Source organism: Phyllostomus discolor, chromosome 6 (assembly GCF_004126475.2).
Source record: "Phyllostomus discolor isolate MPI-MPIP mPhyDis1 chromosome 6, mPhyDis1.pri.v3, whole genome shotgun sequence".
Taxonomy (NCBI): domain Eukaryota; kingdom Metazoa; phylum Chordata; class Mammalia; order Chiroptera; family Phyllostomidae; genus Phyllostomus; species Phyllostomus discolor.
In genome coordinates this window covers 45115004-45142125 of record NC_040908.2, presented here as the reverse complement: position 1 = coordinate 45142125, position 27122 = coordinate 45115004, and the positions used below count along the sequence as shown (strand labels likewise).

Sequence of the window (27122 nt, the reverse complement as noted above, 5' to 3'; positions counted from 1 at the left end):
CATGCCATAATATGATTTTACCACTGCATAACCTTAGCAGTTGGGATGCTTCTGTTTTTCAAGTGAAAAGGTCATTTAAAAACACCAAATTATTACTGATTCTCAAATTCGTAATTGATGTATAAATTGGAAGATTTAAGTAGTTATCTCAGAGTACCTAAAGAATGAGGTGGGGAAGGAACATATTTTCGAGGTCTTTCATTTGTTTTTTACTAGATGAAATTTAAATCTTACTTTGAAACAATCATTGACAGCATTTTAAACTATGGCCCAAATACACATGTGTAGTGTAAAGGAAAGGGTGGGGGTGGAAGAGTGAATGAGCTTGTGGCGTTTGTCGGTTATTTCTACTCATAATTCTTCACCTAAAGCCACATCCATTTTATCTGCTTTATTTGTATGCTGCCACAAGATTTTGTTCCAACAAAGGACTTCCCCATCTAAAAAAAATTTGAAAACCACAGCCCTAAGGGAAATTAGGCAGCAGACATAAAGAAATATAATATAGGTCAAATTTCATCACAACAAATACTATTGTGACAAAAATCTCTATATAGCAAAAGATTTCTGAGCCCTAGGCAATAACCCATTTGTCTTAAAAATATGCGATACCACAAAATAAAGGAATCTTGGCAATCTTTTTATTATAATGGCCTTTGACCTGTATTCTTTTCTTGGTGGAAGAATGAATTTTAAGTTAGAATTCACTGTTACTAGTTTCCTCTAGGTATAGCCACTTCCTTTTCAATTGTCTTGATGTCAGTCAAAAGTTTATAGGGAAATAAAATATCTGACTAGTTAAAGGCCACACATGGAAATATGCTCCATGAAACTCTGCAGGATTCAATTTTTATCCCAAGAACTAGAGAAACAATAATCACAAAAGTAGTATTGGGTCCCAGTATGGTAAGGACAGCTGGTTGCCTCCCAATGTCCATTCTCTCCTTCTTCCTTGTTATCCAGAACCTGATTTTTACCTGCACATACTAGCATCTGGCATATAGTCTACATCCCCAGCCTCCCTTGATATTAAGTGCAGCTAATGAAATATAAAAATATCATGTAGTTCCTCAGAGAAGTTCACTTGAAAGGAATAGTCCTGGCAGAGGGGAGCTGCCATCTTCCTTCCTGTTACCAGAAGTCAGCTGGGAAAATTAGTTGTCTTTGAGGATGGAAGCCACGTGTTGTGAAGCAGAAAAATAGAAGAATCTTACAGTCCAAATGCTTTGGGAGAACCAGCAAACAACCTTGGATTGCCTGTCTCTGAAATACTGTTGGCATGAAAAAAATAAATACTTGTGAGATTTATTCATTGTGTTTGGGATTATGTTACTTGCAGCCAAATATAATTGATGTATCTTTCAATACTAACCAGTATATACTTTCCTTTATATTTTGGGATTTTATTACTTCTACCTGTCCACTCACTCAAAAATATGCTATGTACCAGAGCCTGTCCAAAAATGTAAAGTTTTAACAATCAAGATAAGTAAATATACCCTTTCTTGATGAAAATCTCTCTCAGTCATCCTAACAGCCAACATGATTTCCTTAGTAGGAATTATAGGGCCACACTAGAAAATGCTTTAACATTGTAATTTAGCTTCTCATGTGCTAGTTTTACTTTTAAACAATTTTAATTTTTTTTCAGCTCTATTCAAATCTAAATGACAAAATAAACTGCACATTTTAGTGGTATAATTTGGTAAGGCCTGAAGTATGTATATACCCATGAAGCTCTCACCATGATTAAGATAGTAAACATATCTATCATCATTATACATTTTCTGTGTCTCTATAAATCCCTCCCATCTACCATTCCCACCTCCCACTCCATCCTCAGGCAACCATTAATCTGTTTTCTTTTCCTATATATTAGCTGGCATTGCATTTTTTAGAGTTCTGTATAAATGCTCTAACTCCTTACCAACAATTCTGATGGAAAAGCCCCATGGCCATAGGCAATCTAGACATGTCATCTGTTTCCCAGATTTCTAAAAGGGCAACATATTCTGCTATTGTTTGTTTTTCCAAAATGTATAGAAATTCATCTGTGGTTAGATATATAAAGATAAGAAAAAAAATCCTTGATGTTACCTCTTTCAAGTGCGAGCGTAATCAGTGATAAATATTTTTATTTGTAAGTATGAATGGATGCCAAGGTGAGACTTTTAACATATCATATGATTGCTGAAACAGAGAGGTTACTAGAAAGGATTCTCATTTAATTCAGGATACTTACTGGTTTATAGACTCTCTGTGTGCATCTTATGTCATAAAGAGATAACACACACATACAACTTTTAAAAAGAATTTCAAATGTTGCAAGTATATGGAGTTTTTATGGTATCATATATTTTTCCTTAATGATCTCAACTGGTCTAAATAGGCACTTTCCATTTAAATATACTATAAATGTCAGTAATTTCAAAAGAGATGGGTGGGGATAGGATTGCCAATAAAATACAAGATATCCAGTTAAATTTGAAATTCACATAAAGAATAATTAGTTTAGTATAAATATGTCTTAAATATTGTATGGAGTATATTTATGCTAAAATAATTTTTTAATCTGAATGTTACTCAGTGTTTTCTCTTTTTCATTTCTAAATCTGGTGACCTTAAGAATGTATGGGAAGAAGGCAATCATGCTGGCTGAAACTGGTATAAGTTTCAGCCAGCATGATTTCTGTTCACATGAAACCTGTTCACTGAAACAGGTTTCAGTGTCAAACCTAATGAATGGGCCCACTTACAAATCTAATATAACTGTTTCTAATCGTAAGAGCCTAAAAGTAAAAACTTGATTATAACCTATGAAAAGTATTGCCTTGTGTCAACTTTGAATGATTTTAAAGCCTAGTGTCTGGATCAGGAATTTGTCCTTCTGGGAATCTCTTTAGACTTGGGTGACTCCAGCCCTGTTATATTCTAGCTAGGTGTCACCAACATGCCAATTAGCTCTTGGTTCAACCTATGAGAAGCCAAACATTTTGGAGTAATTGTGGGATACAATTTTCCAATGTATCTTTGAGAGAAGTCACTTTTTAAATGAAAGACCATGTTTTAGTAATCTCTTATACCACACAATAAGCTCTGGAAATGGACAAACATCTAATTTCTAGTGGTTTTAGCTTGGGAAAACTTGCACAAGGCCAAATTAGGAAACCCTATCTGAGTCGATTTGACTCAAATTCATAAAAGATCCCATCCCAGCCCTGGCTGGTGGGCTCAGTTGGTTAGAGTGGCATTCCATACATCAAAGAAAGAGTTGTGGGTTCGATCCCTAGTCAGGGAGCATAGGGGAAGCAACCAATTGATGCTTCTCTCTCACATCTATGTTTCTCTCTCTCTCTCTCCCTCCCTCCTCTTTCTCTCTCATATCAATAAACATCCTTGAGTGAGGATTTTAAAAAATATCCTCTCTCATGCAATGGGGGAAGCAACTTAATAAAGCCTTCTTATTAGTTGTCACAGATCATCATGTGTGACACCACCACACCCCTATTTCCTGTGTCTTCCAAGTCATTAGCCACTGATGATTGTTACTGATGACAACGCTATTCCAAAGACAGTATGCAGGGCAAAGAGTAAACATCAGGAGTTCCTACTTTCAAATATATTTTCCTTCCTACTCTTGGAACCCATTCTGAATTCCTCCAAGCAGCATTGCTTACATGTTAGGGTTAGATTCCTTTTTTTTTTTTCCAGCAGCACATCTGTTTTCTTCTTCCACTAAAGACATCAAGTGTAGGTTGGAAACAGCTCGTTGACTATGTTAGATAGGTCCCTACAAACCAGGGCAGAGCCAAAACCAATAAGCCATTAGGTTTCGTGTTCTCATGTTTTATAGCACTCTTATTCACCAGCCATGGAGGGAAGCTTTCTGACATGCTTCTGACCTCTCAAGTCTAAGTAACTGGCACCTCAGCCCTTGTAGTGAACACACAAGGCTCTTTGTTTTTTCATAGGCAGTTCTGCCTGACCTTGTGGTTTGGGCACATGTAGGAAACAAGTTAGATGGTGTGATTTGAGGGGTACTAGGACCTCCTCCCCACTCCCCTCACCACCCAGCCACCACCTTACCCAAATATTTCAAATATCCTCCAGATCACTGATACCTGATTATAAAGTCATCTTAAACTGTCAAGACTACAAATAAAATTCAAGCTGGGAAGGTTGACCACTGAAATAATGTGATACTATTTGATTAAACAAAAATTCACAGTTTTCAGAATGCCTATTGTACCTCTTAAAGCTGTTGGTGGGCCCTAGAGGATCATCCATTGCCATTTCTTTGATCCTTTCACAGAGCCTTGCATTTAGAAAGTGCTTAATAATTATTTGTTTACTTACTAAAAAGAGGTGTAAAAAGAATTTATGAAACACTGACTGTAAGTTTTCACGTAGTGTGCTAGACACACAGGTTTTTCCTGAATGAATGAGCACCAAGTGTGATATTGGACCAAGTTGGCCATAAATTCTCTTCCAGTGAATTTATATTTTTAACTCTGTCAGTGTTTGTAGTATCTTTCATATTCCTCTTAGAGTTCTAAACAAACATTTCCGAATGCCTATGGACCCATGTGAACAAAGCGCTCTGATTCCTATTTGAAAACTAGAGTAAGTTCCAGCTCACTCGAAGAAAGACAACAGTGGAGTAGAGGGTGGGGCAATGGACTAGGACTCTATTCAATGGAAATTTCTGATCACACAAAATCCTCTTAGAGATCAATTTTAGGAGAGTCATCTTTCTAATAGTCTGTCTCTAAATGGGTAAGAGATTTCAGAAATTCAAATATCCACTTAGAAGTGTGGACCACTATTTCTATACATTCTTCCCTGAGTGTGACTTTCTTTTTCATTATAGCAAGAAGATTGGAGCAATGATGGTAAGACTGATGCAAGACAGTTATTCTTCATAGCTGAATGAAACTTTATTTCCTTGGAGTTCAGTTTTCTAAAGAGCTGCCTCATTTCCATTCATCAGCTATTTTTTGTCCTCAATGATGTTTTATTATAGAACTTTATCCTGAAATAGCCAGTAGTTTACATATGGCTCTTCTCCCCAGTCAACAAGAATAACAATTTATGATTTACACATGCATATTCTTTGATCCTTACATCCACTCTGTATGAGAATTACATGAGATGACTTAGGGAGAACAAGTGACTTGTCTAAAGAGACAGGTAACAAGCAGTCAGAAGTGGAACCAAGTCCAATTTTACCATGCTATGCTGTGTCTCAGGAAATTCTGTGATTAATGAAGTGAAAAGACTAATACTGCATAGCAACCTTTGTTTTCTAAAATATTGAAGCTATTTTTAAATAATAAAAATAAAGTGGTAGGGGTTGTTGGTGGTGAAACAGAACCAGGCATTAGACCAAGGGAATCAGACTGGACCTTGGTTCAGCAACCTCAGTACTTGAGTTGTGGCTAAGAAAGAATTCAGAGTCAAGACTCAAACTATAAAAGAAAGTCTATTTAGAAAGTCACAGAGGTTGAATAAGTGAGTTATAGAAGAAATGGGCTCAGGGAACAAATTACAGAAGCAAAAGAAGGGCCCTTGGAGCTTAGGAATGAGAGAGAGGCGAGGAAAACAGGCCTAGGGGCAAGTGGTAGGGAAAGGTGTGGGCATGCTCTGTAGACAGAGCTGTGCACTAGATTCTCTGTCCTAAGGGCTTTTAAGGGTGGGGATTTTAGAAGAGATACCAAGGCAGAATATCAATGGAATATTCATCAGATTTCCAGGTGTGTCCTTTTAGGGTTGTGGTCTCTACTAACTGATTGGCACCAGGGCAGGGGGTCATTAGTCAATGCAGCTGGTCCTGATGTCAGCCATGGCATTGCCAGTCTGGTTTTTCCTGCTTCTCTGGGCCTGGAACTGAACACAACTGAGGCCTAGATGTTATCCCTAAGGGTTAATTCTTAAGGGAGTAGTTGTGCAAGGGCCTGCATGGGAATTCATGAGGCCACTCTTTGGACCCTTGTTCCTTCCCCACAGGGGTCTACTGCATAACTAGTGACATGGCAGGGGAAGGTCCCGACCCCATAGCCAGAGATATGAAATGTCAAGGGAGTCTAAAACACATGGCCAGTGACATGGTAGGGATGGAAGTGTTATCTTGGGGGTGAGGTCCTTGTTTTCCTAGTTTGCCCCTTACTGGGTACTTGGGCTTTCTGCCTTGGTGACCTTCTATACCTGGGCCATTGTCCTTGCTCGACTAAGTCTGCCTAACTGCCTACCACACGATGGCAAAAACAATATGCTCAATTATGGGCCTAGATAAAAAATTCTTCTCACTCACTAAGAGTGCCTTCAACATGGCTGTTCTTAATTACCAACTAGGGAGATGTTACAGATAACTCTTTTGGGGAAAAAAGTTAGGATATTGGAGCCAACACATGAAGGTCTTTCAACAGTTTTGTATACTGATTTAAAAAAATCCACATTTCTCATTTAATGACATGTCAATAGACAGAATGGGAACGAATATTCAGTATTGTGATTGTAGATTTAAAAAGATCTTCCACAGGAAACGAACTTTTAAAGGGCATATTGAGTACCTCATTTTGAAAATGATGAACAATTCAAAGGTTTTTAAATGCTTATTAAGAGAAAGAAGGTTAATGAGTCTAAAGACTCCCTGAAAGAAACTGCTTGGTGATTTGGAAGTAGCTGCTTGTTTCCTCTTACGACTTGCCAAGGAAACTGAGTTAATCACTTGCCCAGAAAGACTTAGGATTGTATTTCAAAATTTAGGTGTTTTAAATAATCACTAAGTATGCTCAAATCCATGTTAAATGCTGAAGTATTTATAAATATTTCTTTTAAATACACAAATTTTTAAGTTCCTCTAGACAGGTGCAGGGATATATCATGTGCCAACAAACTGTCAAAACTTTTGACAAAGAGTCAACAAAGTGTGGTAATGTTTTTAGAAGAGCACAGATCTTTGTGTGACATAAAATTCAATGCCAAGGAAAATCACCAGCTCCATCTGTGGTAACTGATTTACAAAATTTTTAAAGGTTCCCCATCTTTCTGCAGATGTCATTTGCCTTGCCAAGAAGTTTAGTCATGTAAACCATTACTATGGCTGACTTAGCCTTAAAAGCCTCTGGACCTAATAAGTGATCAAGGTGTGGGAACCACAGTCTAAATTCTGGTTCTCAAAGCTGAGTTAAGAGACTATGACAAATACAAGTAATCTTTGCCAAAGAACAGTGAAGCCACAAAAGAAGAAGAAACATGCCAATGCTTTCTTGAAGAGTCACAACTTAAAACAGGAAACAAAAATAATTGCTTAAAGTGTCACTGGAACATTAAATTCATTACACACTAGGAAGTAATCCCTTTTATAAGATGTGCTTGGTTTACAGACTGCTTTTGACACTAGTTTGTACTTTGTTCAGCTTTTGGTAATGGGTCACTAGGACCAGAAATAGATATGCCTGAAGGTCATGGGTGAATTTCATGTTTATCCATCAGTCAACATTTATGATAGACTCAATGAAGGCATGGTTCTCTGCTAGGAATCAGACTTTTAAATCATATAACACAACAGTAACAACAATGATTGTGATATAACCCCTGCCTTTAGATTCCATCCTCTGATTAAGAGAGATGAGATACAAACACCAACATAACCCACAAATACAAGGTAATAAAAGGTATGTACCCAATGGAACACATATGTGATAACTGTTGAAAGTTCAGATAAAGGACAGGAAGAAGTGATCAAGAAAATTTTTTTGTAAGAGAAAGGGTTGAATGTGTGTTCTAAGAATCGGCTAAACATTTAAACACAGAGGCAAGGACAGAATTTCTGGTAAGAGAAACAGCTGGGGTAAATAAGTAGGTATGAGTAATTATGTGGCATGTCTGGAGAGTGGTGGACAAGTTTGGAAATAGAGGCAGAAAAGATGAGTGTTCAATACAAGTACTTTAGATTTTATCCATAGGCATTAAAAGTCACAAAAAATTTTTCAGCAGGAAAATATATGTAAATATATGTATTTAATTAAGACATGACCTTCCAGCTGGATTTAAGAATATAAAAGTTAGAGTTGAGGATATTAGGTAGGAGTTTATTCTAAGTTCTAAAGTTATAATCAAGTAATCAAAATTATTGAACTCCTGGATGTCTAAAGCTTAGTTATAGATGGTATAGGACACATAATTAAATAACAAGTCACTTCTCTTAAAGAACATTATTGTGGTAATCATTTTGAAATATATAAATATATCAAATATTATATTGTAAACCTTAAACTTATATAATATTATGTCAATTATATCCTAATAAAACTAGAGAAAAAAAAGAAAAATACCCTGAAATATCAAAAGGAAGAAAATATTCCTTATTATTTCAGAAAATTCTTATACTCAAGTATAAGTAGATAAATTCTATGGTTCAGGAGAGGAAAAACCATAAGAATAATATAGACTGAAGCCAGAGTACAATGAGAAGGAGTGATAAGGACAATATGAAGAAAACTTAAAAGATCATAGCAGGCTTAAAAAATGGGGAGGGTTGAAAATACCGGATTATAAAGAACAAAAAATTAAATCTATGAAATGAAGGACAAATTTAAGAACTTAAATTATTTTTTAAAGAACTTAAATTATTTTTAAAAGAATATGTAATACAGAGAGGAAAACTTTAATGATAATCTTCATTGGAAATTCCAGATTACATTAACAGACACTAAAATCCAAAAATTGGGGAGATTTTGAAAGAAATAAAAAGCTGATAAATGTTTCTTCTTATATAGGGAGAGATTAAAATCTGTTATTTTTCTACTCTAAAATCAAAACAAAAAACATTAAAGGATGCTCTCCAAAGAGTGAAAGATAACCAATAATTGAATTAAAATAAAATATACTGTAATTAATACACTAGAAAAAATATAACAAAGAAAGAATGGCTTGTATTCTGAATTTTAGAAAAAGAATAAAATAAGAAATTATTCATGACTAACAAAATTATAGAAAGTCAGAAGGCCAAATATATCAGTTATAACAACAATGTGAGACAGTTAAGCATTCTTTTTTAAAAACACATTGTTTGAAAGCAACTTTTAAAATAATTAACTACTTCAATTAATAGCAATATATCTAGATGAAAATATAAATAAGTTAACAGTAAAAAGCTGCACAAAGACAAACTATGTAAGTAAAAAGAAATGAAAGAGTTGCAACAATAATGTAAAATAAATTTAAGGCAAAAACACAGACAGAGTTAATTTATGGTGATACAGGGTAAAATTCACTAATAATGCATATTGCTAAGCTCTATACACACAATATTATTATATCAAAATATTATATAAACATAAAATATAAAACAAGTATATGAAATATTCATAGCATAATTATTTAAAGCAAATAGAAGAGAATTAAGACAATGTTTTTTGATGAATCAAGCAGCCAAAGCATAAACATAAAGAAATAAATGATACAAGCATACTTAGTTCAATAACCATGTCAGCAAATACACTTTGCTTTCATTGTTGTTCTTTATGACTGCTTTTGCTTTATTTTTGCAATACTCTTGTAATATTTACAAATTTGATCATTTAATTGGTTACACCACACACACACACAAACACACACCAATCTAGCAATTAGCGCAGATACAGCCTCCAGGGAAGCATGTTCTAAGAAGGAGATTAGCATTTAGGAGGTGCAAAATCTATGGAAGTGAAGGAAAGGAGGCAGGATTAAATGGAGGGAGTAGCAGAGTTGTGAGTTAGGGAATATGAACCAGAGAAGGGAGCGTGGCATTGGGTGGGACAGCTCCTCACTGGAGGCACTCCCCCAAGGATTCCGCCCGCTAAGGACTATCTACCTGAAGCACTTCTATCAGGAATAAATGCCCTGTATTCCTAAAAAAGTCTTATCTGCGCATCACACTGTCCCTCATGAAAAGTTAAAATATTAGAAATAATACATATTATATTTTTAATAGATGTAGAATAAAAACAGGTTCAAATGAAAATATAAATTAATTTCTAAAACTTCAGTACGAAAAGTCTTGTTTCTAAATGAATTTTTATTCAAAGAGGAAACCAAAGTTTCAAGTACTTAATATTAATTAACAATAAAAAGTATAATCTACATATGCAAATATGAACGATGTAACTAAATATATAAAATATGATATATATTTTTCACTGTTCCATTTAAAACTTAATCATTAGGTCAAAATATTAAGAAAATGAATGAACAAGCTGAAGCCAGGGAAAAAATATTTGCAATACATATACCTGACAAAGCATTTGTAACCATAATATGTAAACAGTTCCTACAACCCAATAGTAAAAAAAGATAAACTAGCCAATTTAAAATGAGCAAAAAAAAAGAAACTCTAATAGATACTTCACAAAAGATCACAAATGCAGAAAAACACACATAAAAAGATAGATAATAGCATTAGTCATCAAGAAAATGCAAACCAAAATCTCAATGACATAGTCACATACCTAATAAATTAAAAAAAATAAACAATATCAAATATTAGTGAAGGCATGAATCAAATGAGATTTCCATACACTGCTGGTCAGACTGTAAAAATTATAACCTCTGACAGAGTGTCAGATTCTGTTAAATTAAACTGATTACCTATCATATGCCCCCAAAATTCTACTATTAGGTATTTACCCAAGAGGAATAAAAACAGATAGTCATGAGAAACCTTGTTTAAGAATGTTCGAAGCAACTCTACTCATAAGAGTCTAAAAGTGGAAAGAACTAAAATTTCATCAATACGTAAATAGATACACAAATCAGGGTATATTCATGCAATGGACGAAGACTTGGCAATACAAAGAAGTGAACCATGGGTTTATGCAACAACATGAATCTCAGATGTGTGATTTGGTTTATATGAAGTACAAGAACAGGCAGATGATGGAAATAAAAGCACACCCCTCTGGAATGTGAGGTGGAGCGGTCAGAAAGCAGCCTGATGAAACCTCCCGGGATGGAGGGAGTGTTCTATATCTGTATTTGGGTGTGAGTTACATGAGTGCAACTAACTGAGCTATTTAGAAAAGATCAAAGATCAGTACATTCTACTCTGTAAAATATACATCAACAACAAAGTGTTTCCAAAACATCAAGAATTGTACTTCTTTGTTATTGAAGTAATTTTAAAATATCAAAAATGTGGAAATCTTTCTAATTTATTTTCCAAATTTCTCATACCTCTGCTTATAAAACCTAGTATTGAAAAGACATAAGAAGGAATAAATAGAATATAAATATTGTGAATGAAATACCCACATACATACTCTGCCAAATTGAATCTAACATTATGCTAAAAGAATAATAAATTATGAGAAAATTACATTTATTTTTGAAAAATGAGTATAATGAGTATATTACAGCAAAATTAAAGTATTAAAAAGTACTATTATTTCATAGGCTTTGTAGAAGAATTTGATAATATTCAACATTCCTCCCTGATTTTAAAAAAATAGCTAGTTAGGAATGGTAAGGTGATATTTTAAATGTTAAAAGGTCTATCACAGCATACACATTCTTAAAATCACAATTACTGCAAAATACTGAAATAATTTCCATTAAATTCAGAAACAAGATTAGCTTAATATTTCAATAATTATTTATTTCTGTTCTAGAAGTTCTGATGTAATAACACAAGAAAGAAAAATGAGTATAAACATTTAAAAATGTGAAAATATTGACCAACTAATAACTGTCTCACAATAAAAAGAGGATGGATTACTTAACAAGTAGGTTGGTATAACTCCCTAATATTTAGGAAAGATAAATTTCAGAGCATACTTCAAATAAATTAGAAATACATTACATTTTGAATTAAAAGCAAACAACCATAAACCACTAAAAATAATTGTAGGTTAAAATATATGTAGATTTCTAGGGATGGAAAACATTGTACACAAACTTATGGCAAAACCTTACAAAGAAAATAAACACAATTTTGGAAAATCTCCTTTAAAAATCACAACTTACCAAAGGTTGTTTGTATATCCCTAATGTGTAAGGGTTTTTTTCATAATTGATACAAATTACAAACAAAAGACAAGCATACCAATATGAAAAATAAGCAGATGGCATGAGTCAGAAAGTTACAAAATGAATAATAAAAGTAGATGAGATTTGTTGCTGGTAAATTAAATTAACAAACTACAGTTTTTATAATACAAATTAAATTGATATCCTGTAAAACAAAAATGACAATATCTATAAACGGGTAGACATTGAAAATGGCCTAAATGAATAAAAATAGGTAATTGAATAACCAAATGGGATCGTATCATGAAATACTATGCTTCGATTATAATCCTGTGCTGTAGAAGAAAACATCATGTGAAAATATAGACAATTCCTCTAGTGAATAAAATAGGTTGCTTAATACTTTTGTAATTTACCATCATTTTTAGAAAAATAAATTCATTTTTAAAAGACTAAGGTATGTACACCAAAATGTTTTTAAAAACATTGTTTTCTCTAAGTAATAGACATAGGGAGGAATAATACTTTTATCTTTGTTTTTTGCTACACTGTTCAATTTTTCTACATTAAATAGAAAAGAATTGTAGTCAGAGTAATGTATAAACAAATGGTAGAGATATTGTGCCATACATTTTCAAAGCTAACCATAGCCCTGATTAATAGAAGTAAATTTTGTTATTGTTCAGCTGGAAAAGAAATTAATACTTTCACTAATCATGATGTACTTTTTAGAGAAGAAAAAAGAAAGGGTGAAAAAGTAAAAGAAGAAAGAATATGAGGCTAAGCTCTGACAATAACATAGATGAATTTTTTATTTCAGGATTTTATAGGTTGTTCACACCAAAGATCAAAACATCAACAAATGCCCAAACGTAATTATTGCTGTTGCCACTCTAGGACAGAATGAGAAAATAGGAAGATAACTACACAGAGACAGGTCCTATGAAAGTATTTCCTTGGAATATAAGTGGCCGTAGCCGTTTAATAAAGGCTGTATTTTATTAAGCAGAACATTATCAGCTGGTGAGAGTCAGTGAGAGTTAACATGAAGCACAGTAATGAAACACGACCACTAATGTTTTGAAAAACATTTAATTCAGGATCCAACATAAGCTATCAACATAGATACCTGTGCTAGATCCAATTTTCTGTTGGCACGAGGAACGAGAAAAATATTCTCTGAAGTATCGACAGGTAGTAAGCACAGATTATAGGAAATAATTTAATGTGCTTCTAAATGTTACTCGTGAAATGTCTTTAAAAATAAATCCTTTCTGACTCTTCATTATGTTGCACAAATGAGAGACCCAAAAATTATGGCTCAACACCCATTTTACATTCAAGGTCAGATAGGCAACAATCAGGCGACGATATTTTATTCTCCTGCACATATGAAATTCTGTTTGAACTCATCAAAGTGAATTTATAGATGTGCTAAACTATCCAATGAGAAGATGGGGTGTGTGTAGGATGAGTTGCCTACCCAGTTTCCTAATGCAAGTAAATTACTAGCCAGGCATGGTTTCACTTGGGAGAGAGGAGAGAAGTTAATAATTTTTGTCCCAACCTTGACCAAAATATGAGCCTGAATTTTTAAGGACAACACATTAAAAAACCTTGGCAGGGATCATTCAGAAATATTTCTGAATAGGATACATTCACATGAAGCCTTTCTCCCTTTGCCAGCATCTCTATAACTACTAGGAACTTGGGAGGATAAAAACAAAATATCCGAGTGTAAACTGACCCAGAGCTGAATATTTCCCCTCTGCAATTTAATCTGAAAAGATGTCTTCAGGCATTTAAGGTTTGGTTGAATCCCACAAAACCCAGCAAAATTTAGAGCTAAACGGGATGCCCTGTCCTTATTTCACCTCCCAGTATCAGACTCCTGTGGGCGTAACTAAATCACATGATGTTAAATTCCATTTTGACATCAGTTTTATTCCAGTTCGAAATGGAATTTAACATCTTCTGTGTGGTTGAAATCATGCTGTGTTTTCTTCTTGATATTTTAGAGGTGCAAATTTATACATTCCAAACATATTCTTCCCTGAACACAGGAAGGGCTCTGAGAAGGGGAAGGACACAGTCTTACAAATGAGTAAGGGGCTGAAAAAAATGTTTGTTAATCCTCAACAACGAAATCATAGAGGAAAGATTTAAGGAGACCCCGTATAATGAACAGAACAGAACTAAGTACAGTGCACATGCTTCTAAGAAGATCCCAGAAATGCACTGTGGAAATAAGCAATGCCCTGGTTAATCACTTCAGAGAAATCGTGCTGAAAGTACTACATGTATCATATTCAAGATAATGACCAAACCTTTTCAAAATCATACCATCTGGTAAACCTTTTCCAAAGCTGAAACTGTACTGGCCACACTTAGCTATCCTGCACACTTTAGGGACATGAGCTAACTTAACTCTGATGGCTTCAGCAGTGAGAACTACATGCAAATAAACAACAGCAACAAAATCTTCTTACCCAACTAAAAAATTAAAAAATGGGTACAAGCTTAAGAATAGAAACCGAAAGGGTGACAAACTACCCACTTGAATTTTCTTTTTTAACTATATATTTATTGATTATGATATTACAGTTGTCTCACTTTTTTTGCTCCTTTATCTCCCTCTGCCCTGCAACCCCCTCCCTTCAGCATTCCCCCCGTAGTTTTTGTCCATGGATCATACATATAAGTTCTTTGGCTTCTACATTTTCTATGCTATTCTTAACCTCCCCCTGTCTGTTTTGTACCTACCTTTTATGCTTCTCATTCCCTGTACCTTTTCCCCCACGCCCCCTCCCCGAGGATAGCCCTCCACGTGATCTCTGTGGAGTGAGGCAGTGGTATTCAGGGTTGTGTTAAGAACACACAGAAACTGACCTCATGTGCAGGGAAGGTGATCCAAATGCAGATAAGAGCCGTGTCCTTCAGAACAACACTTTCAAAAGCAACACACGATCTTTTGGAATGACTGTACTAAAAGCAAATAAATTTTAATCATGTTAAATTTTTGCGTGTTTAAGAAACAGACTTTTCCATTTAAATTATCAGTAAACCAACCATTCAACTCTAAGAGAGATTTTACATCTCTTTCACAATTCCCCAAATCTGTGTTGATATCCAGTGTAATCCAAATTCATAGAATTGAGCTGTTATGAATTTAATTAAACTTTCAAAGTGGCATATTAAAAGCAGATCTAACCTAAGATATAATGAAGCAAGAGGGTGAGGCTTACAACAATATTAAGAACTAGTGTTTTGTGGTTTCTCTTCAAATACCAAAGGAGATTGAATTGGAGTGAGGGAATATTGGCTAATAAATTTGCAGAGGAAAAAAAAGGAACCTCTATTTTTAATCTTCAAGTCTGAGGAAAGAGAAGGACCTTAGTTAAGTATTGTTTATAATGTTCCTCTAAGTTTAGTTCAGTGTAATGAATTTGGTGGCACCCCTGGGAATTCTGTACCAAGGTAAAATTTTGCACCCAGAATATTTTATGTACAGAGCACATATTTAGAACTGAATTTTCGAAAATTAGGCATAGAAAATTTCAGAAGAAAATGCCCACAGAATCTTAACTCTTCAAGGGCTAGGGAACATCCCCATCTACTTCAAAATACCAACAGTGTATATAAAACATGGTTAAACAAAAAGTTAATGTGCCAATTTCACTTCCTTCTTCCTGCAGTTCTAATTTAAACAAGTTGCACACATAAGTGATACTATATGCATGGAGTTTTGCATTAAGTTTGCAATGTCAGGTTTGTTTATAAAAATCATATTTTTAACTGCTGGCCCCTGGGGCTCTGTTCTGGGCAGTTACAAGCTCCAGCCAGTTCCATTCTGATTTTTAAAGAGACAGCTCTCGTTTCCATGAACTTTCAATGGAGACATTTCAGACCTTGGGACAAAACTCTTGGTTTATACTTTCTACGGCCTACAAGCTTACAATTAAGTTTATTTACTTAGCACGGAAAGTGCACTCCTGTTTACCATGACTTGCTAGTGGCCACTGTCACCCCCCAGGAGGCTTGCAGAGTTTTTATTTCTTTTATTTTTCTGTCTTCTTTGCCTGGCCACCACTACTGTGAAAAAAAATTTCCTCATAGTGCTTTGGACAGCACTTACTTACTTAGTTTTGTTTCTATTCAGAACTTTCAACTCCATTCATAAACCTAGTGGTTGCACAGTAATTAATAAAGGGTTTCTAACCTTTATAGTCTTTTCTACCCTGGTTGAAATCCTGGCCTCTGGAATTTATGCACAGTCATAACAATGCTCATGGGCAGTTGTAGGACAGAAGACCTCTCATTCCTGGATCTGCTGTGCTTCAAGGAAAATGAAGAGATTTTGCTGAACATGTATAAGAAATAATAGCGTGGATTGCTCTGCAGTCCATTTAAACATGGCGACACCACATTTGCTTTGGTCTTACCACAAATCTTTAATTTGAAATTTTTCTTCATCCACCCCCTTCCCCTTTTTTAGTTTAAGGGTACCAAAACATAAAGTAAATGTGATCATTATGAGGTTCTAGAAATATATCATAGCTGGGCTCCCCAGATAAGATGTTCATTAAGAGGCTAGCCTTTTATGTTATGAAAACTATGTGGCTTTATATACTGCATCTTGAAACGTCAGTGTGGGTTGGGGGCCAAACGGCCATCACTTTCACAGCTAATTACTCATGTTCAGCCCAGGAAGTACTGTTGTTTGTAATGTGGCTTAGGCTTGTATAAACTTGATTCTTTGATATCAAAGAAATTATCTAGGGCAAAATTACATGTTCAGTGCAACTCAGCAGGTCATGCTTTCAACTTGATCTGGCTCAGGGAACTGGGAAGAATGGAAACTTTTCTCTGAATGTCTGTCCATACAGCTGCTCCTCCATCTCCCCTCTCCATAAACTGCTCCTAAAGCCCATTCAGAGAACTCTAGAGCATTACCTGAAATACTACTATTCACATGCCAATCCCTGAGCAAAAAGAATTTCTACCAGCCCTGGGACTGAGTTAAGAGTCATATTTGGAGGTGACACCATTGAACAAGGCAATGTCTGTGATTATTCACTTCAGAACACTGTAGTGTCAGACCTCAGAGCTGCATCATAGAATCCTAGGAGTGGGGAGGCTGACAGAAGTTTATCTAAGTCCATCGTGCCACTGGAAAGACCTTCCCTAAGTACAGACAGTTATCTATCATTTGGAAAAGATCATCCCCAACATTATCAACCTCATAACCATTTTTAGTCCTGTCATTGAAGACCACAGAGTGCCTATTTATCAACAGGGCCAGGATAGCTTTCTTACTTAAATATAAATAAAGATGTATGAAACTTTACCCCTTGCCCACTAGAAGAGCATAGCCTAAGATACTGTAGTGGGTATTTGTATTTTTTAACCTTGTGTCCATGTCCTCTTCTTGATAGTTCTTGGGTTTTCTTTGGGGGAGGATTCTACCATCTGTTGTGAGTAGGGTAAAGCTCAGTTTTAGTGGGCTGGTGAAGCAATATCCCACTAGGGAGTGGAAGGAGTCCTTGGATATTCTTCCCTCCATTCTCCCAGATTTTGGAAGAGCAATCTTCCCAAAACATGAGTGCCATTATTTATTTTGCTGCTCACAAGTCTGATGATTCTTCATCCATTGTCTGCACAATAAAATCATGAACAATGAGGCCTTCCAGGGTCTGCCATGACTTAGCTTTTCCAACCATCTTTCTTATTAGTCACCATGCTCACGTGAGATCCCAACATACAGCTGTCCCTAACTCCTTTGTGTCATCGAACAAATGACATTCTCTTGTGCCTCTCCATTCTTTTGAATTCACTGGTCATTTGGTCTGAAGGGCTTGTTCTATTTTCCTCCATATGGAAAATCCCTGCTAAGTCTTCAAGATACATCTGAGATGTAATTTTTGTCTGGAACCATCCTTGGATGCTGTGAAGATTATTTTTATTGCTCTTTGAACTTTACTCCATTGCACTTTGGCATTTCTTTATTTGAATCTAAGCACTTGTTGATATGTCTTTTTTCTCATTAGACTGTGGCTTCTTCAAAAGTCTGTGATTTATTGGTTTTCTATTCTTTCGGCTTCCGCTCTGTCCCACCTTATTCTCCCGCAATTACATATCATTACTTTACTCAAAACTCTTCAATAATTTCCCATCGTATTTAGAATATAACCAGAAACCTTTAACATGTGCTCTGGCCACCTGCTGTTTCTCTGATCTCACCTTCATCTTCTCTATTCCCCCTTCTCCATTTTTAACCACATAGTTTTCCAACTATTTTTTGAACAGATCGAGGAGATACCTACTCAGAACCCTCATGCAGACTGTTCCCTCTGCCTGGAAGACTGTTTGCCCAGATGTCTACTGAATGTTCCCCTTGCTTCATTCAGAGCTCTGACAAATGTAAACTCTTCTGAGAAACCTTCCCTGACCACCCACATAAATATAACTATAGGATCGCAGCCATCATCATACCTATACCCTTCTTTCCATTCTTAGACTGATGATTATCTGTCATTATATTACACAGTGGGATGTGCATTTTTCTATGACTGCTATGGCCACTGAAATGTAAGACCCACAAGGGCAGGCCTGTGTCTGCTTCCTTCAGCACTATACCCCAGCGCTTTTCCCAGCAGCTACTTAGTAAACATAAACAAATAAGTGAACTCCTGCCCCACTTTCCAGGGTTTATGACATTGCCAGTAATACTTCAGAGGCTCAAAGGTAATTGGTATATATTGAGTAAGTTATGGTGTAAAGTACAAAGAATTTCCACAAAATTTCCCCTTACAAACCTGACAGGTCAGAGAAGCTTCATACACCCAAAGGAGCATTTCAAAAATTACTTAAATGATAAGAGGACAGTGACTTGATAGACAATGAGGCAGAAAAGAAAAAAGGGAGAGTTCCAAAATACAGCTCATAAAATTTTTTAGAGATGTTACACCCTGTCACAGATGTCTTCTTCATATCTCAGTTCTTCCTGATGTCATCCCCAGATATAAAGAAGCTTTGTTAGCCCTTGAACACTTTCATAGACAGGAATGATTCTAAATTAGGAAGCCTTAATCCTTTCTTCTCTAAGTGAAGATTTCTCATCTGAGACCATGTCCCAGAAATGTATTTAAGTTAATTAAAGCATAGCCTTTGAGCCATCATTAATTCTTCTTGACCTTTAGGAAACCAAGTGTCATGGGAAAATACTACTTTTACTATATTCCATGATTTTCATGGATACTAGAAGACCCTAAGATCCCTTCCTAATTATTGTCTCTTTCTTTCTAAATATCTCGATGCATGTTTAGTATAAAATAGTAATCTTTCATTTGTAAATGACTTCAGTTTAGCAACAATGGTTCTTACTCAATATTTATTGCTTGTATAAAGAAAATATATTCCAGCCCTGGCTGGTGTAGCTCAGTGGATTGAGCGCAGGCTGGGAACCAAAGTGTCCCAGGTTCGATTCCCAGCCAGGGTACATTCCTGGGTTGCAGGCCATAACCCCCAGCAACCGCACATTGATGTTTCTCTCTCTCTCTCTCTCTCTCTCTCTCTCTCTCTCTCTCTCTCTCTCTCTCTCCCTCCCTCCCTTCCCTCTCTAAAAATAAAATAAATAAAATATTTAAAAAAAGAAAATATATTCCATATATTCTAATTCTCTTAAGCTTCTCCACACATCTCCCTTCCAAACACCTTGATTGTGTTGCATTTTGGTGTCTGGAGTTGCCATTATATTAGAAATTCTTAAAAGGTTGAAAGGAAATTTAGGTTTCTAGGGGAAGGAGATTAATTCATTTTGGACATTTTGAGTTCAAGGTGGTTTTGGACAACCAAGTTCAACTTCTCCAAAGGCAGATGAATCAGTGAAATAAGTATTGTTCAACACACCTTGGTAATCTTTCCTCCTCTACAGAAAAAAGAAAATTTCCCATAATTCCAAAGATGATTCATTTATACCCAAACATATATATTGAGGACCTACTATATTCTAAGAATTGCCTTTAGTTTTTTTTTATATATGTAGGATCTTAGTAGTCATTCAATAATCGTTACCAAAGCCTGAGTCTTTTATACCAGGCCTGGGCCTTTTATCATAGAGAGGATGCAAAACCCAAGCACTTGGTGTTCAACCAATAGCAACACTCATGTGCTAACAAGTCCTTTCCAACTCTTGAGGTTTCATCTCCAAAGGTTCATGTCACTCCCAATTTCCCCAGCATGCTCAAGCTGCCTAAGCCTGACCTAGGGTGTTCTCCTGGCTCTCCTCTTCTGTTCAGTCTCTTCCTCACATTCCACGGCCCAGTACTGAGCTCTTCCAAGGGACATCTCAGAGCAACCCCACTCTCAGTGACCTCCACGTGCTCTAAGTATGGTCACTTCTTTATCACCTGACTATAAGCCCTTAACCACCTGTTACTGTTTCATGTGAGCTTGTTATTTCTTCCTAACTGGGGCACAAACTCCTCCAGAACTAGCAAACTAGTCTCTGGCTTCTTTGCAGCTTTAGTCCAGGCTGAGTTCATGATAGCTCAATAAATATCAGTTCTTGAAATGAGCCACCCAAGTTCCCAGTACAGCCATTTGTATCTGAAAGGACAAGGCACTTATGTTCTGACAGAATTAACCCAAATAAACTCCCATTCAATGTGAACTGTCTTAAGTGAGAGCCACAGACAGGATCACAGGGAGTAGGTTGGGAGGATTTGCTGTAGAATCTTCCTCTTGCATAAGCAGATGGAGGGCAAGGGCCTCCTGACCATTCCTGCCTGATGGCTTCAGCAGTATCTGGAAGATAAGTAATGTAAGGTATCAGCCAATAGCACTAGCAGGGGTCTCTTTGCTACCCCATTTTCATCTGGGTTCCAGGAGGCTGTGGAGTAGACCCTGACTTACAGGAGGGAGGAGCCCCCTGGAAAAAGTGCTTCAATATATTGTACATGTTCATGGTCTGCTTCAAGATCTGCTGCTCGCCCATTCCTCTGCCCAAGCTCACCCCATGCCCAACCTAGGTGCTTCCTTATTCCTCTCAACTCAGTTCAGTAGGGAAGATTCCGGGTTATTTTAATATCTGAGAGACTGCCTTTCCTTCATTTCCACCAGTCTTTCCTGATTAAAATGCTTTCTCCTCCCTTCTCCCCCAGTCCTCTTTCCTCTCTTTCTCTAGGCCCCCCACTTTCATTTCTCTTCTCTTCTATCCCTTTTCTCATCTATTTGTCTCTCTCCTAATCTTTTCCACTTACTTAATCCCAAAGACAGCTTCAAGGAAATTTTGCTTTCAACTCTAAAACTTAATTTCCTCCAGCTTGCCATCAGTACAAAACTTTCTTCATAATGGCTTTGATGAAACTTTTGTATGTCTTTCCCACCTGTTTGTTGAGTTTTCCACATTGAACTGGACTCACTGTCTGTTTTCTTTTTCAACATTACAATAGACATCCAGGGTGAGATGAATGAATTGGCAACGACCCTCCTCACAACTCAAGAAGGAAATTCGGAAAAGGGCCAACTCCAACCAGCTATTCTCTGAACTGACCCCATTCACCTTGAAATCAGAGCATTGGAAGAAGAAAGAAGAAGGAAAATCACGTGCATGGCTATGTCACTATACGTAGCTGTGTATAGCAGGGGGTAAGGGAGATATCTGTGTACAGAAGAGGAAACTGTGCAGTGGGACACGAGGCCAGACCTACCTCGGTGCTTATGATGAAAATTAGAAGGAAATATTCCACTAAGAAAATTACCCTGTACCTACACTGAAGGTTGGCTAATTCTAGCCCATAGAATTATCCCACATCATAAGTTCTCTCACTTGTGCTGGATTGTAACTTTAGGTATGTGGGCAGGCAATTAAAATTTTCCTGGGATCACCCCACTTAACCTAGTGACAATGAGGAGCAAGATTTCCCCATCTTAACAGCTAGTTCAGAGCCCAAGTGGCAGTCCACCAGCAGCTGATGTGAGGAGAGGCTGAGTGGCAGTTCTAATTGACCATTTCTACCCATGTTCCTCTAAGGAACATACAATACAAGCTGTCACAGCTTCCTGCCAATCACAAGAAATCTGACCTGGAGAAACCACTGTCTCAGAGTAAGGACTGTTTATATGTATCCAATGAATTCCGTTTCCATTACATTATCTTATTTTTAGGCCATTGTGGAGGAGAGCCTGCCTAATCATATCATAAAATCACAAATTTAGTAGATTATAGATGATGACTTCAAATCTAAATACGTCCTCTGGCTGCCCAAACAAGAGGCCATTTAGCATTTGACATCTTCTAGTCTTAGAGCTGCAAGTTTTTTCTTTGAGGATACTCGGGAGCTTTTGCAGAGTTGCAGCTTACCAAATATTTAGGAGGCATGCTGTTTTATGACACAGAGGGGGTAACAACAGTGCATGTGTGTTCTGATGTGCAAAGAAGAAAATGCCTATATGAGCTGTTTTCCTATAGCACAAAGGGTTAAGGCAACATAGGAAATTTATGCAGACAAGTTGCATGCCACATTTACCTGTTTTTTCTCCTTTTACAGTCAATGAGAGATTTTCACTCTGACACAATGTCAACAACACATATGTCATAAGCAATGGGGACTGGGAAGAAAGAGAAGTGCACAAAGGCAAACTAACTAGACAGACAGCAGCTCATCAGTGCCACATGCTCGTGCTTGGCTCCAGTGGAACAGCCTTGCCATAATAAGGCCAGACACACGAATTTCTAAATGGCTCTACAAGTGGTTAGTTAGCCAGGTGGCCACACACCTATAGAAGCACTGACGGGAAAACTACATGAGAAAACATGGTGTTTCGGTTTGCAGCTGCCATCCCTACTCCATCAAGAAACATAGTCAGTGCCTACTCTCCCAAAGTTAACAGGGGACTGGGTGGAAGATGACAGAGCTTCAGAGTCCCCACCCAACTCAGCAGGAGGAAAGGGGGAGTTGTTAGACAAAGAAATGCCCTTCCAAACTCTGCATCCATAAATGGAAACATACAGGTACGCTTCCAGTGTTCAGGCTTACATCAGTTCAGCTTGTTTCTGAGCAGTGATTAATTCTGCAAGAAAGGACCTATGGCAGCTTGTGTTATTGTTTACAAATAGTCATGGTCTCCTCCCTGGAGAAGAATTGTATTTCACTTCCCTATTGATGGAGCTTGGCGATGAGACCTGCTATAACCAGTGGACTGTGCGGAAAGTGACACGCAGAAGCTTTAAGAGCCACTGTGTGCTCCCCAGGGCCTCTTTTCTCCCCTGTCAATGACCAGCAAAGTCCCCAAGAGGAATTTCTTTGTCAGTCTGGGTCCTGAAGTGAAAACAACAGAAAAGAGTATTGAAGTTGACCCAAGATGAATATAAGCAAAAAATAACCTTTATTGTTGTGAACCACTAAAATTTTGTGAGTCATTTCTTACTGACTCATAACCTAGCCTATTCTGACTAATACAGTCACTTTAAAAAAGCTAATAGTAAGGCAAGTTCTCACTTAAAGTCCTCGATAGGTTTCTGGCACTATGGTCAAATGAAGTATAACTAAACTATTTTACCACAGGTTAATTGATATAAGCAAGAGTTAAGTTCCTACCCATCTCATCAATGTCATAATGAAACAATCCTAAACTAAACAATGTCATCCAAGGACCTCCTGTAAATCTAAAAGTATGTGGCAGCTTTGCATGAGAAGTTCAAGCATTTGTTTTCCTCTTGTCATGATCTCTATCTTACCTCTAGCCCCTTTGTGTTTGGATTAGTTCTGTCCTTGGTTTGTTAGTCTGATCTTTCTCAAGTGGGCTATCAGGCAGGGCAAATCTCTGGACCTCAGATGTGAATACATGTTAGGCAGATGATGGCATAGTTAATTAAATTGTAAGAAGTAAATGTGGATTAGATAATTATAGAACATGTTATCCTCTTTGAAAATCTGTTTATTATCTTTGCAATGGAGACATTTAGCTTTATAAGAAGTGCATACATAGATACTATTTCAATTTAGAAAGGCATGGTCAGGGAGCCATATGGCAAGAAGGTCCTATGATAGAATAACATAACTTTGTTAGAGACTATATTTTTAAAAAAATGTATCACAAACTCAAAATAGTTCGGAGTCATGATATGTTCCAGAAATCAGAGTAAATTCTGGACGTCTAGGCATAAAATCCACTACACAGCAGGACACTTCATCTCACTTAATGCAATCATTGTACACCACTTGTGTTCTATGTGCACAGCATTATTGTTTGCAGGAAACAGTTTTCAGGATCCCCCATGTTCCTTGTTAGTGGAAGAAAATATTCACCTGTATCTCATCCAAAGCTCGTAAATTTTTGAAGTATTCCTTTCCTTCAGATTTTAAGAGCTAATCACCTCAGCAAGCACAATATCTGGGTCTGAGTGGATGTTTCTCAGCTTTATCAGTTATACCATTAATTAGAAAAGAGAAGAAGTGGCAAAGGAAGTTTAAGGTTTGTCCTCATAGTTAGGAAACAACATTCCAGAACCACAGAATATTGGATTTGAATAAGAAAAAGCATCGGGGAGCCTGAGGCATAGAAAGGTTTCAGGACTCACAAATGGCTGCAGATCACAGTCCAGAGCTTTGGCGCCTTCCCTGGCATGTTGGTCCTCTGCTCACAATTGTGTGCTGAGGTTGGGCTAGGCTAAGGGATCCCATTTGAGATGACAGAAATGTATTTTAAAAAGAACACAGAGTATGGGAGAAGTAAGAACATAGAAATTATGAATACCAACAATCTATTCAAAATAGAAGCTCTGTTTAGAAAAGTCAGTCTCTCAGTTTTGCTTGGATGCCTCTAGTGACCAGGAGCACATTGCTGTCTGAGGTGCCTGTTCTGTTGTGAGATCTTGCTGGTTACTAATAAGGTCTTTCTTGGATGAACATATACCTTCCTCATGGGTATGTTCTTAAGCTAGTCATAGTTCTACTCTGATCCAGGTTAGTGGTTTTCAAACACAGAAATGTGATTCGTCCCTCAGAAAACATTTGGCAAAGTTTGCAGACATTTCTGGTTGTCACAGTTACCAAAAATGCTACTGACGTCTAGGCAAAGAGGCCAGGAGCACTGTTAAGCATTGTATAAGGCACAAAACAACCCTGCAACTAAGAATTATCTAGTTCAAATGTCAACAGAGCCAAGACAGAGAAACTCTGATCTAGTCCAACCTCTACTAGACTCCATAGCCCCTCACATATTTGAAAGGGACTCTATTATTTCTTCCAAGCCTTCTTTCTGCTAAATACCTTCAGGTTTCTCATTATTATGCATGAAATAATTTATCAGCTTATGATGACTATGCTTCAATGTCTTCTTGTCTCTTGCTAATTGCCTCCACTAGAAGGGCACACTATCCATTAGATCTTACAGAAATCCAGAGGATTCTTAATCCCCATGATCACAGCACCACATGTATTCAATGCACTGTCAAGTACCCATAAACCATCACTAGAAGCATGAAAGAGTCTGGTGTCTTAGATCACCATGTAGATTCACCAAAACTCCATGCTATTTATATGATGGTAGTATTAAATAGCAGTAGTAGCAAAGTAACGCTTACTATTTATTGAGTACTGATGATATGCCAGGCACCCTGCTAAGGGCTTCATATACATTATCTCATTTAATCCTCCTAGCAGTCCCATGAGGTAGGCTGTGTTATCATCATTTTGCAGATGAAGAAACCATTCTTTGATGAAACATTTGTCTAAGGTCATAGAACTGGGAATCAGATTGGCCAGGACTCAAACCCAAGTCTGCCCACCCTCAAACCCAGGCTCTCAACCCCCACAATGTGCTCCTCAAAACAGGGATAAAATGGCACAGTTCACAAAAGACTAGCAAACTACTGGGGAGTAGTTAATGCATCCATTTTAACATGCATGTGCATAACTTGGTGGGAGGTCTCACTCCTTTGCAACCTAAGCATTCTGGGAAAAAAAAAGCTACTAGGACATATTTTAAGAGCCAAAAGCTTTGTGTGTTTTTAGTAGTCTCTAGGGTAAAAACAAATCAACAGCAACATAAAGAAAGGAAATGTTTCTAATATTTTAATGGCCCTCTGTTCAAGAAAGTTGTCTCATTTAAAATTGAAAACCTAAGTCTGGACCATCCCAGATTCATGAGTACCCTGGGACCTTCCTTGAGTGAGTGATGGTTACAAATCTGTGTGCTTTTGACATACCGGGTTTATTTTCATTTCAGAAGAGTTTGGGCATTTTCTTCTCAGTGCTTCTTTCTACATTTGCAACCTAAAGACTGGAGCTTTTAGCACTGTGACTCATGGATCTTTCCTTAGAAGTGGGTGGACTATATTTTTTCTTTTGGCAGCTCTTAAATTATTAGTGAGGTTGCCATGTAATTTTTGGGTTTCACCAAGTGGCTTCAAGGATTAGAAACTGAGATCCTGAGAAAAGTGCCGGGATTACAAACTTTCACTATGTTGCAACTTAAAGCTGATCTTTTGTTTCTCTTATGATCCAGGAACATATTTCTGCCATATTTATATAGCACCTTCCTGAAGACAAGGAAAACCCTGTTAGCAGAGGTGAGGGAGGAGTCAGCTGGCATTTAGAAGGCAAAGCTCTTTTGGCAGGAGGGCTGACACCAAAACTCATCAAAATTAACTTTCATTTTTAAACTTAAAGAGTGTTTGATATCAGTCTCTTTTTCTTTTTGTCAGCATAAATGTCTTTTCTTTCCTTATTCCTGAGATGACCTTATATCTCCTCTGTAGCTGAAAGTATTCCTGCCCTATAACTTCATTACACTGCATTTGAAAAAGAATGCCCCTTGCTGTAACTGTTGATCCACACCTACATCCCCAGATGTCCTTTGAAGATGGGTTCTCCACGTGTCTTTCCACCTACACTGAGTGACTGGGTTTCACTCCTCTAGAAACCAGACCTGGGTCGGCCAGAGCTATCAAAGATAGACCAGAAAACCATTGCTACTCTTAAATAACCCTATCCCTTCAAACTGTTCAGTGGTATTGCAAGGTCTCTAGAAGGGATCAGAAATCCTTCCTTGTAAGTAATCTTTCCATGGCACACTGGCCATGGGATTGAATGCATACTGCTCTTGGCTCC

General features: G+C 37.0%; 1 long non-coding RNA gene across 3 annotated transcripts; it reads left to right on the top strand.

The window, feature by feature from the left end:
- The first annotated feature begins 7379 nt into the window (after window positions 1-7379).
- LOC118501121 lies at window positions 7380-25968 on the top strand. Of its 3 annotated transcripts, none has more exons than XR_004903715.1 (3): window positions 7380-7676; window positions 12827-12954; window positions 21459-25968. It is a non-coding gene; the product is annotated as an uncharacterized LOC118501121 (long non-coding RNA). The 3 variants fall into 3 exon arrangements; XR_004903716.1 differs by lacking the exon at window positions 7380-7676 and adding an exon at window positions 11653-11766; XR_004903714.1 differs by lacking the exon at window positions 12827-12954.
- The last annotated feature ends 1154 nt before the right edge of the window (window positions 25969-27122 follow it).